This window comes from Chrysemys picta, chromosome 9, assembly GCF_011386835.1.
Source record: "Chrysemys picta bellii isolate R12L10 chromosome 9, ASM1138683v2, whole genome shotgun sequence".
Lineage (NCBI taxonomy): Eukaryota > Metazoa > Chordata > Testudines > Emydidae > Chrysemys > Chrysemys picta.
In genome coordinates, this window is record NC_088799.1 from 45,381,813 (window position 1) to 45,402,158 (window position 20,346).

General features: G+C 42.2%; 1 protein-coding gene across 2 annotated transcripts in view; it reads left to right on the forward strand.

Annotated features, from left to right (window-relative positions):
- The window catches only part of GPC1 (glypican 1), a 311,664-nt gene that overhangs the window by 95,379 nt on the left and 195,939 nt on the right, over window positions 1-20,346 (forward strand). The gene's annotated exons all lie outside the window — the stretch shown is intronic.

Here is a 20,346-nt window from a genome sequence, read left to right on the forward strand (position 1 = left end):
CTTGCCAGCTTCCCTTTTGTAGACGGGGAAGGCACATGCTACTGGGGGCTGAACAAGGCTGAATAGAACCTCTGGTTCACTTTGTTTTCAGTGGAATCCTCATCATCTCTGTTACTGTAGCTATGATCCTCACCCCCATTATCTTTTATTTATTTTTTTTCAACTCCAGCATAGGGGTTGAGGACACTGCAACATTTGTGCCGCCCTTCTGTGCACTAAGTGAGGCTAATTCATTCTGCACTTCACAGTCTTTCTCAAGCACTCAGTGGTGGATGTGAAGGTTAAATTGCATGACAAAGAATTGATTTTTTTCATATGCTTGCCTTAGAGGCATTCTGATCAAGTGGCTGAGTATTCTTATGCACGCCTCTCCAAGCAAGCACACCTTAATCAAGCACTCACTTGAATGTACAAACTGCCTTCATTAAGAGGGCTAGTGATTCAAAGATGCCCTGTGTTTAATTCCAGTTGTCTGCTTAATTAGACATTTGAGAGTCCTGTTAATAGATTGATGAACAATTAAAACAGCTCCAGCATCTCTCCTGACTAAGATGCATTCAGCAGCTAAGCCCTATTATCTGCCCCTTTAGGAATTTGCTCTGCAGTTAGTTAGTTGTTACCTGTGCCTGTTTTGGTCTGTAGCCTTAGAAACCCACAACACAAGCGCATTAGAAGTATCTCTCAATAAACCCATGTTAGCATGCTGCGCTTGTGTTGCAGTCAGAGGCACAGTTACACACAGGGATAATACGGCCACAGGATGAAAAAAGTAGAAACTTACAGCAACCTTCTCCTTTTCCCCAGACTTTTACATTTTTGTCTTTACAGAATATTTTATAATTAGATTGGGTCATGGGGAGCTGTTATTTAATGAATACCAATTATCTTTAATAAAAAAAAATTAGGCAATCATTGATTAATTTTGTTTCAGGCTGTCCATGACCATCAATATAGTAACTGATTATGTGCAGGTTTAATAATACCCCTTTTGATGTAATAGCTAGAATTCCCAGGGGTAACCTAATAACATTGGCAATTTCAAGACACTCACTGATAGAGATGGCATTAAGTAGTAGGTCTTAACTGGGGGTTCACGTGTACTGCTTATCAAGTATGAACCATTTGGGCCAAATTCTGGCTGCCCCTGTGTTGGGAGTAAGGGGGGGGGGAAGATATGTCCAAGGAGCACCACTCGTCTTGTGTACATGGACAGGGAGTAGCTAGAATCCTGATTCTTGCGCAACCTGAGTGTGGGGTACAGGAAAGTGGTGAAAGCACAGTTAGAAGTGCCACAGAATATGGGCATTGGATGAGCAGAATGGGATGTAGCCAGGGACCCACCTCTGCATGCGCTGGCTGGCTATCCATGGCTAGTTCTGGGAGAAGCACACACTAACACCAAAAAGAAATCTAAATACCATGGTGATGGGTATGACAGAAGAACCTAGATTAAAATTAGGATTAAATAGAAAGTCTGCTCCGAAGCATGCTCCCCACAACGCATTCCTTCCTTCCTCACACAGTTAAAAGCCACAATAAAGCCCTTTGTTGGAAAATAAATCTATTTGGAAGGCTTATGATAGTTTCTGGAGAAAGTAGTGTCCTCCCTCCCAAGTTTTGAGTATTCTCTTCAGTCTCCCAGATGGTTTATGCCCAGGCTGTAGCCACCAGAACCCTATCTGATTGAACTTAACACGATTGGTGTCGCATTGTAACTGGCAGGAGGGGCTGCATGTTGAGCAGTTGCTTTTCCTGAGGGAATGTGCTCCCAGCTTTTAGTGACCAGGAAGAGAAAGGCCAGGTTGTTTAGTGTGGCAGACCTGTGTTTGATATAGTTCCCATAGAAGACTGAGTTTTATTTGAGCACTACACCATGATTTCAGGTACCTAGGCATATCTTATATTTAGAGCAAAAGAGGTGAGACTGCCTTGATATGGTATTTCCAGTTATTCCTTACTATGATAGTGCATTGGCTCAGTGTTTGCAAAGTGCTTTAGTATCCTAAAATGAACATACAACAGAAAAATGTCTTTATACAATGCTTCTTACTGCTGTACCAAGACATGAAAGGAGAAACAGCAACATTGGTGGAGATGAGGAATAGAAAATTTGGACAAGCATATCAAAAAATACCAATAGAATGACAAAATTCTGCAGGTGTGAAGGAGATTAAGGCTGGATGGAGGCCCCAAGTTTGGAGGGGCCCTATATGTTTGGCACCATGGAGCCCTGGACTCCCAGGAAGCAGAGGTGGGAGCAGCACCTCAAAGCATGGGTCTGCCTTTTTCACTGCCAAGAGAACGCCGAGGCACTCATTTCCCTCCACTTAAAGAGCAGGCAAAGGAAACTGCCTGCCTACTGCAGTGCTGAGCAAAAAAACAGGTAGCATTTTGGAGCCAGTGGGGTTTCTGTTCACATGCAAAACTACAGGATGGCTGTGCGTTGACCCCCACCTTTCATGTAAGATGGCAGCATGAGAATGTGATGCATAGGCCCCCGTCACGATATTTGAGGGAGAGGAGACTCTCAGCAATAAGGAGGGGAAAGGAAATTATATATTCTACTACACACTAGTTCTCGACAGCTGGGGGTGTTGGTGTGGGGGGAGGTGTACAGGATGGTGGGTATGATCTGTCCCACTAGCCTCAGCCTCTCAGCTGAGGAGGAAGTGTCTAGGGGATTTTGAGGGCAGCCTAGAAATTTTGCCTGATCCTGGCCCAGTATAACCCACCTCTTACTCACAAGATAGCTGAACATGCTCACCCTCATTCCCAAGATGTTAAATTTTCTTGTGGGGAAGACAGAAGCAGCACAGCCTTGTTGCTAGAAAGAATTATTTTTTTTTAAATAACAAGAAGAGGCATTTGCTGGGAAAAAATGTGCTGGGACAAGTTGTAGGTGGTTTGTTCTTCCACATCAGTGTACTCAATAATTTGTGTAAGGAACTAAGAAGCATTGGCAAGAGCAAAGGATTGCCTAGCTAGCACTGGTGCAGTGGGTGGGTTTCCCCTCATTATTTATGTAACTTTAAGTGTAGGTGTTTTTCATTGGAAGATTGTTTGCAGAGGTTTCCCTCAGGACTAGTTTCTGCAGCACTTTGTTCCCCTTTCCTTCAGCTCCCCAGGGCTTATTTGGCTCAGTTCCTAGAAGTCTTTTCGTGTCTGACAGCAGCGTTTTACTAAGTGAACTATTTGTTCTTTTTCCAGCAGTGAAAACACAGTCAACTGCTGTTTGTGTCTGCTGCCTTCATCTCAATCTTGCTGGAGACATGCTGTGCTTCCCTGTTACAAGACATGCCTCATGAAGCTGTTGTGTTTGGTGGAGAAGCTGCTTATATTTTGTGAGCCTTGGGTAGGGGCCTTTAGGGAGTTAGAGAGACAGATTTTAAAGTAGAAGACAAAGCTAGGTGAAACATTTAACAATCTTACAAGTAAGTCTTAATTTTAATCGTAGAATCATAGGGACCTCGAGAGATCCTCTAGTCCAGTCCCCTGCACTCATGGCAGGGCTAAGTATTATCTAGACCATGAACTTCCTTGTTCCAGCTCTTGTAGTTTCTGTATGTTAAAAACCTTTCCTGAAAATTTCTCAAGTGGCTTGTTGTTCCTAATGAAAACAGTGAGGCAACTTGAGGTGGTAGATCATAGTTTGTGATGCTGTCCACTGGTCCTGGCTGTCTTGATCACAAAACAAGACAGTCGCACAGAGGAGGCTTAATTGAAAAGAAGAGCAGAAGATAAGAAAATTCTGCTTTTGCCTGTGTGTCTGGGAGCTCACAGGCACAGATCATGTCGCATGACTCAATTAGTCATTCCTGGAGCCCAGCTTTTGACAACATTTGTATAGATTGCCTAATTTTTTAAAATTTCAGTGAACTTTTTCACTGAAATTTGAGATGTTTGACTTAAAAAAAAGAATACGTCTTTTGATGACAATTATATACAGTTTTTTTTCTGACCAGCTCTGTTAGAAACACAACCGTGAAGATAGGTGTCTGGTTTCCTCACTTTGGTGGCGTCAGAACATTGTCCAGGATTGATAGCATGATGGTAAATCCTGGTATTTGGTGGCAGTAGCACTGACCAGGATCGTGATGCTGATGAGAGTCGACAGGATGATACTTCTGTCCCTGACAAGTAATCACTAAAATGGCTGGAGACTGGCCTGTTGTCTAATCAGAACACCCTGATAGTCACGTGCTAGCCAAAGAAATTCTGGTCTGTTGCTGCAGCGGTTTTGTTACCTCATCAGAAGCTTTGAAAAGCCCAAACAATTCCTCTGGACTGGGATTTTGGAAAGTGCTCAAAGGTGGCCTAACTGTTCTCTTTGACTTCAATGGGAGCAGAACTAGGCAAACACTTGGGTGCTCTAGAAAATCCCATTCAAGCTCAGCTCCCACCATTTCTTTGGCTTTGAGTTGTACTGGCTTTCAGCAACGTTTTACATAATGAATTTATCTGTACAGATTTTCAAAAATAGGAGTGTCACAAGGTCACCTGAGCCAGTGGAGCATCTCATGGAGTGAGCTTGCCAAGTCTTATGGAAGTCAAATTAATATTCAACTAAGGATGGCCCACCTGCGCTTTACACAACATGAAGTAAAACAATCTTTTGCTTCAGAGGGGTAGCCATGTTAGTCTGTATCCACAAAAACAACAAGGAGTCCGGTGGCACCTTAAAGACTGACAGATTTATTTGGGCATAAGATTTTGTGGGTAAAAAAACCACTTCTTCAGATGCAAGAAGCTTCAGATGCAGATCTGAAGAAGTGGGTTTTTTACCCACAAAATCTTATGCCCAAATAAATCTGTTAATCTTTTGCTGACTCAAACAAAAAGGTGCTGTCAGAGTTAGGCCCCAACTAGGCTAGGCTTCTGGGGTTAAGTTGGAGAAGAGCCTTCCTTTCCGGAACCAGAGTCACCCAGAACTGGCCAGTGGAAGAAGCAACTAGCCCCTTTTATCCTGCCTGCAGGACTCTGATTGGTGCCTACTCCCTGTCCTCCTAGCTGCTGGAGGACTGATACTTATTGGTTTCACCTACAGCTGATCCTGGGTGGCCTTTCTCGGTAGCTCCTGAAGAACTAAAGGTGGTGGTCTTTTTTCCTCAGAAGGTTACTTTCTTCTGGTGAGGTGTGCCAAGGCAGCAGGGCCTCCAGCAGGGGGCAGCAAATACCTAGTACACCCTGTCGGAAGGAGCCTAAAGTTACACTCTTAGATTGAAATTTAGGCACCTGCCTGATTTTCAAAAGTACTGAGCACCCGTCAGTTCCCTTAGATCTTAAATATTGTGACAGACCCAGACCAGTGGGGTACAGGAGTCTGGTAGAGGGCAAATATATTGGTCACTGGATGAGTAGTTTTCTGTTCCCTGAGTGACCAGAGCAGGAGCTGCACTAGAGTAATCAGGAACCTGCTAGAACCAGGTAAGGCAGGCAGGCTAATTAGGATACCTGGAGCCAATTAAGAAGAAGCTGCTAGAATCAATTAAGGCAGGCTAATCAGGGCACCTAGGTTTTAAAAAGGAGCTCACTTCAGTTTGTGGTGCGAGTGTGAGTAGCTGGAAGCAAGAGGTGCAAGGAGCTGAGAGTGCTGCTGGAGGACTGAGGAGCACAAGCATTATCAGACACCAGGAGGAAGGTCCTATGTTTGGAAGCCTGATGAGAGAAGTTCCATGGAGAGCAAATCCAGGGGACCTCTGGCAGTGTGCGTCCTTCAGGAGCAATGCTGTCCAGGGTCTTCAGCAAGAGGGAAGGTCTCTGGGCTGTTCCCCAACCCACGTGGTGAATCTCTGAGGCAAGAAAATCCGCCAATAAGTGCAGGACCCACCAAAATAGAGGAGGAACTTTTGTCACAATATGCATTGAAGAGCTTAACTTTAGGCTCCTGTGTTTGTATCCTGTATCCTCACACCTCGTCAACTGTCTGAAATGGGCCATCTTGATTATCATTACAAAAGTTTTTTTTCTCCTGTTGATAATTGCTCATCTTAATTAATTAGCTTCTTACAGTTGATATGGCTACTTCCACCTTTTCATGTTCTGTATGTATATATATCTCCTTACTATATGTTCCATTATATGCATCTGATGAAGTGGGCTGTAGCCCACAAAAGCTTATGATCAAATAAATTTGTTAGTCTCTAAGGTGCCACAAGTACTCCTAAATCTAAGTTAACAGCATAAATATAAATTGCTTATTTACAAACTTTAAATTAGTGTTATGGTACAGTATACTTATCTCAAGACATGGCCCTCCAAAAGGCATTGAGATGATCATAGACATGTTCATTTTTGTCTAGTGGCCCTAAGAATAACCCTTTCTTATTAGGTCTACCCTCCCTGGAAAAATCCAACTGAAGTGTGTTCAGAAGAGATGAACAAGGATGAGGGTCTAATTCAGTGTTCAAGTAAATCTACTTCTGGGTTTAAAATTAGTTTGAATGTTTGTTGCATGAATGATGATTGTGGGCCAGTGTGGAAATTATGCCAGAGCTAGCTAAACTGAACCCAAGTCCTTCTCATGACAGGATGTCGGAGTAGATTTTAGTTGTAGATTGCACGTTTCATACTAAATGTACATCAGATAGTTTTACGGAGTAATGAGTTCAGCACTGATAAGCAAGCGTTAGATAGCATAACAGACTAACAAGTAGGGTAAATTTACCAGTTGCAGTTCCTGTACCAGTTATCAGATCTCTAATAGCTCGCATGCAGCCTTGAGTTTTGTAACCTGTTTTACTCCAGCAAGGGAGTATTGGTCTGAGCACTATGGTCATCCCCCACCATGGTGTCTTTCTTCCCTATCTGGAGAGACCTCACTTCTCAGAGATGCAATATCAGTTTAAGCATGTGTAACTCTGTTGCTTCCTGTAGGAAGCCCAAGTCAAGATGCAGTGTGAACTTGAACTCTTGTTTTCTTGTCTAGAAGTGAGAGTGCTGTTAACCAAGCTAAAGGAGTGCTATAATGTCTGTTTAATAAGTAAAGAGAAATGTGATTGTCTTATATTGTACTGATAATACTGGTGTCTGTGACAACTTTGGAAGAGAGAGTTTTATTTATTTGGGTTTATAAACAGTACTAATCAATAATCCTCTTGGCTCATGAACAGAAATTAGAAACAATAGTTGAACAACAATTGTAATTGGCTCAATCCCAGAAAAGATCTATTTCCCCCCAAACATCTGCTCCAAAACCCTACTCAGACACTGAACAGGAAGTCTAGAAAAAGCAGGCAGAGCTGCCAGTGTGAGCTAATGGAAGTTAGTTGTAGGTTAAAGAATATAGTTCCAGGGTTGGTGAACCCCTTCTCAGCTAAGTCAGGGTGGGTTGTTAGCTGGAACATCACAGCTCCTGCATAATCAAATGGAAAGAGGGTTGGTCTCTAAGGTAGACACATACTTGCACACAAAAAAACCCACGTGTGTAGTTCAGGAAGTTTGTAAACAAAGAAGCCCCAAACTTCACCCAACTAGAGCCAAAGAACCTAATTCTGATGTCGCACTGATTTCAGTGGAGATATTTTGAATTTAAAGTGGTATAACTAAGGTTGGAATCTGGCTCAGTGGGTCAGCTGCACTCACTCCCCTGAATTGTACTCTTGTGCCTTCTCTTTGAGTGGTATGAAGGGCTGTATTCTGGAGGCACAGGTTGCAGCTCCAGAATTAAGGCTGAGTTGAGTTCTAAGCATGGCTTCAACCTCTTTGTTACGTATGAAGAATAAAACGTAAACTCTTGAAAATGTCCGTACTTATTCCTTAAAGTACTGAATTAATTTTCTGAGAACTCACAAGTAAATCTGTTAATTGATTTGCCTTAAAATGAATATAAAATGTATACACATACATAAACACTACAGATATGGTTATACCACCTGAACACTTCCATTTTAGAGAATGTGTGTTCCTTCCTATCTTTAAATTTTCTAGCTTCCTTCCCCCAGTTTCCAGCTTTTAATTGTCATCCCATGAGCTCATATTAATAAAGGAATAAGTTATAAAAGTATTTTCACTAATATTAACCCAAGGCTACTACATATTGAAAAGCCAGTAGCATAGAGCTGCTCTTTGAGTCCTGAAGCTATGTGTAATTGTAGGACATAGAATTCAGCTCACAGTGTTCTCCTTATTATGTAAATGAGGGGATTTTCTTCATTTCATCCACCATAAAAACACGACTTTAAATGAGATATCAAACTGGTTCATGTAATAGACACTTCCTCCTGTATTCAATAAACTTTACCTTTGTTTTATTGGTGTTGAGCAGAGTTTAAGCTAACTGATCAAATAAAACAGAATATCTCATCACCTATTCTGCGAGATGCATCATGCCATCACTGATTTGGAGGCTGGAATAGATCATATAGTTCCCTAGCAGTGCTTAGCATGGCAAAAGGAATGCACACCTGTAACCCATGCTAATACAGTGTGGCCATTTGTCTCCCTCTAGTGGGTAGACCATTTATGGACATTCCTAAGTATGAATTCCCGTTCTGTAGCTCAGGCAGCTGAGGCTCCTGCTTTAAGAGCTTGGAGGTCTCAGGTTCTATCCATGCAGATGACCTATCCAAGGGCATTGTTACACACCCATCCTCTGAGAGCCTATGGTTAGGTGCTAGACCAGTGGTGGGCAACCTGCAGCTCACAGGTTGCCCACCACTGTGCTAAACCCATGCTTGTATCGGTGGCAATACCAATAATATTTCTACTCTCCCTAGGCATGTCTATCTCACTCATCGCCGTGGTATCTGATACTGTGCTTTTCCCTCAGAGCATTACTTTGATATCTTGTGGTGTTCTCCCCTGTCCCTGGTCCAGCCATAATTAACATTGGGCCTGGTCCTGTTTGAAGCCAATAACAGAACTCCCATTGACTTCAATAGCAGCCAGATTGTGCCCATTAGTCCCACTACCAAAAATAACTGTAAACCAGTGGGGGTAAATAAGTAAAATAAAGTATTTTCTCCCCTAGTTTGTCTGACTCTATCAGAGTTAGAAGCTATAGTCAAGTCTTTCGCAGCAGAGGAAAAACACATTTTCAAGATTAAGGTGGTAATTGAAGAGAAGAATAAACACGATTCTTCTAACTTTCCCAAGTCCCAGTGCATCCTAGGGAAAGTATTTAGTGTGTGACATCTCCTCTGGCTGGATCAGCACACAGTGTCCCTTGCACTTTTCTATACAAGAATGCGTATCTTGCAGGCATTGGTCTGACTTTCTTCTTGCTAAACAGATTTTTGGGGTGGGAGGGAATCTGAATTGTTGCTCTATAGGGTATATAGGCCCTCATCTACTTCAGCGATCAGTAGGTAAAATCATTTCCCATAATAGCCTCCAGTTTTAAGATGGAACAATCTACTTCCGTTTTCTGCTCCAGGCTGAGTTATCATTGGTGTGTCTGCAGTTCTCCACTAGTGTGGATGCATGTGTTTTGTCTGGAATGCGATGAGTACAGGTGGCATCAGCAACTGCAAGTTCTCATTGCCTCTACAGTGGGTCTCAGTCTATTTATAGCTCTGTCAGAGAAGGTGACATGGGCCAGCGGCCTCCAGCATTGTTTTGTGCTGGGTTATTTATTTATTTATTTGATTTATTTATGCTATTCCAGGATGGCAAACTTCTGGACTAGAGCAAGGCCCTGCAGTGTTTGTATTTGGTGCCTGAGCGTAGTTATGCTGTGACTACAGAAATATCTCTCTCCACTCCTATTTCCAGACTTGCCACTTAAGTTGGATACAAAGACAGCAAACAGGCTTGAACATGCCTGCCAGTTCTGTGCATCAAAAGTGCCATGCATTGGTTGTAGTTCGCTAGCTGAGATACTCTGCTTTCTGCCCTGCCACAGTCCCAAATTAGTGGTGATTGATTTCCACGACTTGTACAAATCTCTGATTTCTTGGGTGCTTGCAACACTTGCCTTCATGCCAAACAATGCGCCTGGGGTAGCTGCCTGCCTCAGCATGATACACATCATGTTGCTTTATTTCTGAATTGAACAATTTAATTAAGATATAAATTAAAAGAAATGTCACTGTTTATTCATGATGGCAAGTGCTCCTTATTGGGTGAACTTTCTAACTGTTAGGATTTTTCTTTAACAGCAAGCAAATGAAACGTGGTAGGTTCCTGTTTGAAAAGTTTGGTCACTAAATTATTTTCCCTCTGTTCATTAATTCTGCTCACTGGATACTGAGGAGCCACTAGCGTTCTCTGTGGAATAGTTTTTAATTTTGCACTTAGGGCCACAGAGCAGCACAAGTAACTTCTACCTCGCCATTTATACGTGGAGTAATGAGCTGTTGGAAATCATTTGTTTGGAGAAAGTTTATACACAACAGGTTCACTGATGAAAACCCTCTAGCCATCTCCGTGTTGTTAAGGCTGTAAGAAGCTTAAACAAGATTTCAAATCTATATTTGACCTTTAATTTGCCTCAGCAAGGCTGAGCTAAATTAGCATTGTGAATCTAAACAGAGATTTTGATTTCCAGACAGCTTGTGTCTGAGCCGCGATGTCTGTCCAATTTTGCAAGCCCTATTGTAGAAATGAGAAACTTTTTTTTACAGTCAGCAAAGTAGCCTGTTTGCAGAGTAAATGTTAATGACACGTTCCCCCTCCTTTATAGGCTTTTCCTTGAGTACTAGATCTGATACCACACTCCATTGCTGTACTCTCTCAGCATATAAACTAGGATTTATAACAGAATTTAACTCTTTTTCAAATGATTGTGGAGACAGAGGTGACTGCTGCTTTGTGGGATACAGGCACAGGACATTGTCCCGGTTTAGTACTACTAGAAAGTTTCCTGTGGTAATGAAATTTTTTAGGAGGAAAATCATTCTGTAGATACTGATAGCTTTAAACAGGAAAAATGGTTTTATTGTGCATCACTTACGTGACTGGCCTTAGTCCTTCGTGTCCCAATAAAGCCTATGGCCTATAATGTCCATGAACAATTAGAGAGGAACTTGTTGTAGTGATACTACATATTATAGTTTATGCCCATTGGCTGACATGTTCCAGAGGGGCTACATTTCTGTGGTGTTGGAGCGGTCACAATCTATGCAATGTGAACTGCATTAGGATGAATAATATAATTATTAATTAATATAGGATACAATTCTCTTATTCCATGCACAAAACTCATATTGATACAACTGAATATGGCTCAAACTGTCTTCCCTAGCTGCATAGATCCTAAAGTTAATGGGAGTTGTTCTCCTCTCTGGACTTCCTATGGCATAGAGGAGAGAGGCTTTCCCTGCAGATCTCCTGAAGCGCCTAGGACAAGGGATTCCAGAGGTGTCTAGCCAAATAGTTTCAGGTTATGGAATCTGCATGCCTCTTGCCAGGTTTTTGTAAGCCACAAGAGCGAAACTTCTGTATTATTTTTCCTTCACAACTTCTCTTTTTCCTACAAGAACAAGAAAAAAATATTTCATCATGTGCGGACCCCTAAAAAAATTTTGGATGGAGGTGCGGAACCCTTTGGCTATTCACCCTGTGGTCTGCGGACCCCCACCAATGAAATTTTACACTGAAAACAGACTGAACAGAATTCAACTATAAATGTTGCACATGCTCAGCACGGCATTTGACGCAGCGTGAGAAAGGGCGTTAAACGGTGGGCTTCTATGGTAACGACAACACTTCCGGGTTTTGACCATAGGTGGGGGTATTCACATACTTTTGATCAGAAAAACGGAATGCCTTTCCTGGGATCTGAAATTTCATTTTCATGCTAGTCTTTCGCAGATCCCTTAGGCATAGTCTGTGGACCGCCAGAGTTGAAAACCACTGCATTATACTATTTAAGTAGTAACTTGTGATCACATAGTCACTGTATCATAAAGCATAAACTAACCTAAAAAAATCTACCACAAAGATACAGCTTCCACCTATAGCTTTGTCTTGGCAACCCTTCGCTTTCTCCACTCCTTTGCTTCTGATCTCTTATTTCTCTCTTCCTTTTCTCCTCTTGCTTGCCTGTCAGCTCGTTTTGGGTTTGATCCAGAGCTCTCTGAAGTCAGTAGAAAGACTTTCATTGACTTTAGTAGGTTTTGGGCCAGGCCTTGGATGTCTTAGTATAAACCCCACAGTTGGGATTTTCAAAGCCGAATAAGGCATTTGGACTTTCGGTTCTCATTAATATAATTGGGAATTGTGTGGTCTGAATCCTCGTTGGTGGCTTTGAAAAAGCCCAGTTCACAGCTACAAGTCTTAATGTCACTTCATATGTCTAAATCAAGGCACAACAATTAGTAATAATTTACCTGACAGGTCTTTATGCTAGAATTTCAATTTTGGGTTGAGTCAGGTTCTTTTACTTTTTATTTGATGGGTGAATGTTGTTATGTAAAACACAAATGTATGGTGACTTGGTCTCCCAGACTAAATTTGTTCTAGAACCAACGGAACAGCTGTAAATATGTATCAGAGGGGTAGCCGTGTTAGTCTGAATCTGTAAAAAGCAACAGAGGGTCCTGTGGCACCTTTGAGACTAACAGAAGTACTGGGAGCATAAGCTTTCGTGGGTAAGAACCGTGATTCTTACCCACGAAAGCTTATGCTCCCAGTACTTCTGTTAGTCTCAAAGGTGCCACAGGACCCTCTGTAGCTGTAAATATGGAATTCCATGATGCCATTTTCAGGGCCACTTTTCAGAGTAGAACTGCAAAGACCTTATCGAACTTATTGGCAAAGAGGCAGATACCATGAGAGTGAGTGAAAGGTAGTTGGGGAGACAGATGTTCTATTGGTATAGTAGGGAAATACGGGGGCTGGGATTTATGAAACAATTACATTTACCTTGTATCTACAACTTTGTTACACGTTTACTTGTGATACATACTAAAAACAAATCTCCTTTCTATCTAGGCATTATTAAGTAGCTTAAGACCAGCTCAGGCCTTCAGCAGCAGCTGTGTGGCTTCTGAAAGTATTTTGAAATGTTTGGGAATCTTCACCAAGCTGATGCAGAGTGGATTAAAAAGAGGGATCTTTGACAGTGAGGGTTCTAAAATGGGTGCTGTCCAGGGCTTCCATCAGGCCCAAAGCAGAAGAATTGGCTTACATACCATCCTCAGAGGACGATATTAAACAAAGTTTGGCACTAAAATCCACTTGTTTATTTTGTGACGTTAATTTACATTTTTTTCTGACCAAGGAAGAGGAAATCTGTATTGGAACCTCAACTCACTCTTGTGTATTATACTCGAAGGTTCCTGAAGAGTTCTGTATCACTTCAACCGATCTAACCTGCAGTCCTTATGGCTTCTCTTTGCTTTGTATGTAATCTCACTGGGGTATGAAAATATTTTTTAAAAGTTATATGGCAAAGATAGCAGGAGGCCTTACAACTGTCCTGCCCAACAGCACAAGCAATGAGCACTCAAGGGCTATAAGCTTTTGTCTGATTACTGGGATTTAGTTAGTCAGCTGTGTGTGTTAGTTTATATTCAGAGGTAGGGTCTTAAAATGTGACTGTTAAGAAGGAATAAAATAACTTTCCAGGGCCCATTTTTAGCTTCCTTATGAAACAGGCCCAGGCTTTAGGGATTTTGCTTGTTTGTTTTTTGGTTTTATGTTAATTTTTATTATCCTGCTTATTTTTTCCTTCCAAGTATCAGAAATATGAAGGCTTATCTCATGCTTTCATCCAACACAAGTTATAGGGCTCAAGTTGGGGGTTACTGGGTAAAAGCCTCTGGCCTATGCTTTACAGGAGGTTAGACTAGTTGATCTAGTGGTCCCTTCTGGTCGTATAATCTATGTGTCCTTCCCTTTCATCTTTGATTGAGAAATGTGTGTTGAGACTTTCTCAGACTTAAAGGGGCAGAATTTTCTCCCAAGTCTGTGTGTTAGGAGTTAACAAAAACAAAACAAAACAAACCAGAAAGTCTTAAACAAATATGAATAAAAACACTTCTTCTCTCAATTAATCAGGTTTCACTTCCTTGGTGTCTGTGATGCCTTGTTCTTATCAATTCTCCAGCTATCCATGGAGACGTCTAGGCTTGATAGGACCTAAAATTTTAATATAAAACAAAGTCCCCAAGCAGAACTCTTCCCACCCCACCTTCTCTTCTTTTTAAACACCTTGCAGATCTTCTTTGTCCATTATTTTAAAAACTGCACAAGTCCATTATTTTCCCTTTGAAGGTCACCTTTTTAGGTTTTCCCTTGGAAGTGCACTATTGAAATACTTAGATGTTAAAATGATGACCATTTTTTTTTAAAAACAGAGAAGCCCTGTAAGCCAGAGCTGTTTCTCCAGTAGGATAAATGCTAGACCACTTTAGAGACCTGAATACAGCAGCAGATTTAGAAACTTTCATTGGAAGATTCCTATATGAAATAAACTGGCCTAGCCCCAAGCTGCCAGACATCTGTCAGTATCTTTTATTTATTGCATTAACCTGTTCTGTAATTTAACCCTGTGGATGAGTCTACGTTAATGTGACATTAGGGTTCTGATGTGAACCTGGGAGGTCAGGAAAACGTTCTGTGCATTCTCTGTCACTCAATTAGGGTCTGTTTCACAACATCTGAAACAGGATGTTGCCTAAAGTCACCCACCCTTTGGAGAGCTCTGCAGTGCAACAGCATGTTACTTGTCCAGGAGGAATTGGGAGTGATTTGTGATGGAGAGCTCTGAGTTGTTGCCTCTGGTTTCCATTGTTTTCCAAGCATCGGAGGAAGAGTTGAAAGTTTGGGGAACTTGGAGAGAGGGCTTCCTCAGCATAGAGGGAGAGTTCAGAAAAAAGCTCTTGTCCTTTCCCTGAGTAACTCCATGGCCCTGTACTGTTTTATGATGGCATCAGAATATGAGCTTAAAAAGTCCACTTGTGTTTTTTAAAATGCCTACAGTGCTGGCTGACGAACTTGTGTAAACTCCCAGAGAGCCATGTGGGGTTCTAGCCACAGAACTTGCATCACAGCCACAGCACTTGCATCAGAGAATCCTGGGTCTAATTCACTGTCCTGATACTAAATTTTCTCTCTCTCTCTCTGTCTTTCTTTAGTCTTTGGTAAGGATGTATTAGACCAGGGGTCGGCAACGTTAGGCACGTGGCTCACCAGGGTAAACACCCTGGTGGGCCGGGCCAGTTTTATTTACCTGCTGACGCGGCAGGTTCGGCCGATCTCAGCCCCCACTGGCCGCGGTTCGCCGTCCCGGGCCAATGGGGATGGTGGGAAGCCGCAGTCAGCACATCCCTCGCCCGCGCCGCTTCTCGCTGCCCCCATTGGCCCAGGACAGCGAACCGCGGCCAGTGGGGGCCGCGATCAGCCAAACCTGCCACGTCAGCAGGTAAATAAAACTGGCCCAGCCCGCCAGGGTGTTTACCCTGGCGAGCCGCGTGCCGAACGTTGCCGACCACTGTATTAGACTGTTTAACAAGCACCAATCTGGGAAACTGGACATCTGCCTAACAAGGCTAATAGTGGAATATTTTTAGTCAGCCTTCCTCCTCTGAGGCAGTGGTTCGAATGTGACACCAGTTTGCAATGAGCTGTTGTTCTCAATCCACATTCTGGAAGCCACATTTACATGGCTTGTTGGTCTCCTTGTTGGAGACCTCGGCAAAGAGGCCAGGGACTTCAGGGCCTGATCCAAAGCCCTTTAAAGTCAAAGGAAAGACTCCCATTAGCTTTTGGATCAGGCACAGTGGGGCATGGAGACTGACCCACCTTTCCACATTTGGTGGGAGCTGCTTACGCTCAGGGTTTGTATCACACTGATTGGGCAGCAGCGGCATGGGGAAGCCTACATACAGGAGCTGCTCCTGTTCTGTGAGTAAATAGGGGCTCTGATTTATGGATGCTGGCAACCTAACCCCTTTTAGAAGCAATAAAGTTGCTGTAAAAGTTTAAAAATAAATTGATAATAAATTGAAATAAATAAATTTTTGAGCTAATCTTTGGGACTGTTCACCTGTATATTCATAATGGTGTGCATGTGCAGATTATGGCTCTGAGAGGAGGGCTAAATGCAGAACAACAGCAACATAAAAAGCAAAAGCAGCTAAGGTAATTTAAAACCCAATATATTTTTTTAAAAATCATTCTGAAATCTCAGATGCGAGATTGCTGCGCAAAGCAGTTGGTTTATAAATCAGCATAGCCACAGCCCTCAAAAAAGATGGCTTTCAAAAGAAGGGCACATATGAGCCTTGATTACAGCAGTGCTCACAAACCAGTACAATAAGGACTGATCAGATATATTCTCCCTCATCCCTGAGCTGGGACAGCGGGGCCCCTGGTGGCTCAGCCAGCTTTCCCTGCTTTCCTTCCATGGTTCTTTCTGGCACATTATAAAGCCTAGTTCGCTGTGTTTAGCATTCAGGCTGGGGAATGAAATGTAATTCTCTGTTCTTATTACATCATTATTTTATTGTAAACTGAAAGGATACTTTTGAACACGGTGAGTCAAGTTCTCCACTGGTGTAAACTGGCATGGCTCCATTGAATCAGCTGGTTTGCACCAGGGGAGAATTTTCCCTAAGGGTTCTCGGATAGGTTGCCCTTGGACCTCTCTTGATTTTGAAAGGACATGGCTGGCATTTTCATTTTGATTAGAAGAGAGATCTCAAAGAAAAAACATTGTTTTACACCAGCTGATACAAATTTTGGCTACAGTTTGAGGTCAGGGTCAAGTTAGAACGTGCTGGTGGTTTGATCTGGTGAGATTTTTCTGAGTGTAGGGACTGGTTGCAGGTGTTTGCATCTGGATTGCTGTTTTGCTGTAGCAGGTGCCTTGTCATATTAAGTACAGAGGCTTTAGCTTGGCATGTTGCTGTGGAGGGTTTCTCCCTCTTCCCCCCACCCCTTTGTGATAATCTCCCCATTCATGAACAAGATGGGCTCAGAAACAAAAGGCCTGCTTAATCTATGGTTTAAAACCCTTTGCAGATGTTAGCGCCGTTCCTGTTTTGGGATGCTTTGTCGAAGATTTCACTTGAAATACAAACAGCATTAACGTGAAGCTGCCAGCAGTGCCCTGATGAGAGAAGGAACGGATTTTTCATGCAGTTTCTGGATATTTGGAGGAGAGAGGGAAATGCTGTGCAATTGTTTGCTATGCAGATCAAAAGATAAACTAGAATCAGATTAAACCTCCAGGGTTTGTACAATATGGTTATGTTTTATGCAAATCCCCCAAAACCAAAGGAAATAAAACAAAATTGCTTTTTTATGGCAGTTGGGGTGCGAACAGTGTGTTGTTTTTTTATATTAGATTGTTTAAGATGTTGCTTTGTAGTTTCTCCTTACCTGATCTACAACGTGTATGGCCATCAGTAATCTGGAAACTGTACTTGCTATTGTCTATTATACCGCTTGGAGTTAGGGACCTAAGGTCAGATCCTCAGTTGATTTTTAAACGGACGTAATGCCAGAGCTATGCTGATTTACACCAGCTGAAGATTTGGCCCACTCTGTTCCTTGAACATCCCACTGTGTTTCTATGTGATGTGACAGTGCTTAGAAATATGGTTCAGCCCTTCATAAGACTGCTCCCTGATATAAAGTGTGTGTTCTCTTGTTCAGAAATACTTCGGTGTCCCTTGTAAGCTTCCCCTCTCTCTCCAGAAACAGAACAGCTCAAGAGAGTACTAAACCATGATATATTTCTCCAGGGATATCTCAGCCCCAGTATAACATCAGGCTTTTTCAGTAAGGTTTTCACCTAATTTTAAAAGGTGGGTTGCATGAGGAGTGAGACAACCAGTTTGCTTGGGGTCTCTCACACAGTATGCTCATTCTAAATCAGCAATCCTGGCTCTGCCTGCTTCCCATTCCTTAGTCCTAACCTGCACAGCCTCCAGGGCAAGTGTGTTTGTGACTTGTATTAGTCTGAGGCCTCGCTGATGGTTTATGCAGCAACTTGGAGTGTGTTGCAGCAGAGAGGGGAGAAATTCTCCAAGAAAAGGCAAAAGGTGGCTGAGTAGGAGGGGGTTTGCATGTTGTTTCCATCTGCAGAGAAGTCCAGAAGCATGTTTTGTTTTGTTAAAAGGTGGGAGGAAATTTAAAAAAAAAAAAAAAAAAAAAAAGGGTTGGACAGGTGCTTTCTCAAATATACCACCGATGTGTCCTGTCTTTCCTGGGACTGTCCCAAATTCCCAGCACAATGACCTAGGAGAATGGTGAGCAATCTTGAAATGACAGCTCTTCAAGTCATTGGATTAAGAGTCAGTCTTTAAAACTCTATTGTGATACTTTTTTCACAGAACGTCGGTGACTAACAAAATATTTCCTGTGCCTGCCTGGCCACTGAAAACCAAACCCATCCATTTATATTAGAGTTGGGGTTTAATCTAATTGTGTTTAACATTCTTCTAGTTACTGACACCTATAGGAAGGACGCAAGTCGAATACAATACAATGCCCTTGTTCTGGATCAGAAAAGGATAAGGAGTATTACATTGTTCTCAAACACCGTTGTGTGAATGACCGTGATAATATCTAGAAAGCACACAGGAAGTGGGTAGAGGAAATCAGCTAGTTTCAGATACAAAGAGCCTGCAATCTTTTCTCTCAAATATGTGGATTTAGATATTTATATTGTTGCCCTGTTGCCAAGCACTTGGACACTTCATGTTTATGGAACCAACTGTTTTAAAATACCAGAGTAGCAACTTTCCAGCTTCAAGGACAGCATTAAAACCCTATCCCATTCTATGACTTGGGGGAAGGTGCTCCTCAAAGTAAGTCTCCATGGCAATTCAGCCTAGTTGTCTCTGCTGAAACTTCCAGAAAGGGAACATTAGGGACCTGATACTGAAGCTCTCACATATGTGTGGCTCCCCTTGAAGTTTACAAGACTTTTCTGTACTAGGAGCCTGCAGGATCAGGTCTGTGGCTGAAGACATGTATTTATTTGGAGCAGGTATAAGATCACCAATGAATTTCACATAAGCCATAAAACTGCTCTGAGCTGATGACAACTTTGTCGCTATTGTCCTGGGCCAGTTTCAAATCGATGATCTGAATGTGAAAGTCTCACTGTCCCATTACCAGCCCCATGATCTGTCCACTCCCCTATGCAACTTGTTTTTGCAACAGAAAAGGTTACTTCAGTGATCGGACTTTGGCATCGTCTGCTGTCTGGTTACATCTTGTTTGTTCTTGAGTTAAGAGTTTGGCTATGGAATTGGAACACATAAATATTCTAGCTTGTACCATGTGAGCCACGCAGAACTTACAAAGACAGTTTTTGTCTCAAAAGCTGGACTTTTAGAGATGCTTTTCTTTTCATGTTTCCAAAAAGTGGGAATCAGTGTTTTCCTTGGACAATGGACAATGTCAGTCGCTCACTGCTTTCAAATTTCTCATTCTTTATCTTATCACAAAGTGCTGCATGATGGTTTTATGAATTTGGCTATTTCACTAAATACTGTGATCATTTCTCTCGTTACGCTCTATTTCTGGTCTTTTGTCCAGCCTACTGAAATACTAGAAACATTGCTGATAGGTTGAATCTGCAGCATGGCAGAGAATTTTTATGTGGGGTACATTTCTTAGGATACTTCCTCATTTATGCCCTCTCTTTTAAAGTGCTATATTTTAAAGTGATGCCATGTAACATGCTTAGAATTGCATAGTATTATTGTGTTTACCCCACATAGTAATATTGTGAATAGGTAAACACATGGTAGACTTGTTCTGCCAATGGAGAGCTGCTGCTCTGATGTTTCAGATGAAGCCGAAGAATTCACCCACGGTAAGTGTGGTATGGGTGGTAGGCCTGTTATGGGTTTAATGAGCATGAAAAGTTAAAAACCAAATAGAATTTGGCTTTTAGTAAGGTACAATACAATTCTGGACACAAAACGGCAAGTCTCATCCCTGGCATAACTCCATCTCCTCTTCTGGAGTTAAACCAAAAAATGAATTTGGCCCAATTTGTAGAAGGAAAACCTGTTTTTTTTTTCTGGTTGTTGAATGGGTTGGCACTTGACCTGCTGCAATGGGAATTCCCCCCCCCCCCCCCAGCATCAGAGTTTGACAAAATGTATTTAAAAGGGAAAAAAATCACATGAATGAAATATGTTGAGAGATGCAGGGGATTGGGACTACTCAAGCCTCCCTGCCAGCTTTAAACTATCTTTTATCTTTTCAAAAGCAATCCACTGTATGGAAAGTGATCATACAGAAATACTGACATCCCCAGGATCTTCCTGCATAAAGATGGGCCGTTAGAAAATGAAGCGTACCCAGCTTCAAAATCTCATCTTTTACTGATGGGCCTTCTTGGTGCTCTGCTTTGAGTCATACAGAGGGACTAGAGAGGAACGATGCTCTTGTGGTTCAGGGGCTGGGCTGGGCCTTGAGATCTAGATTCAGTTTCCT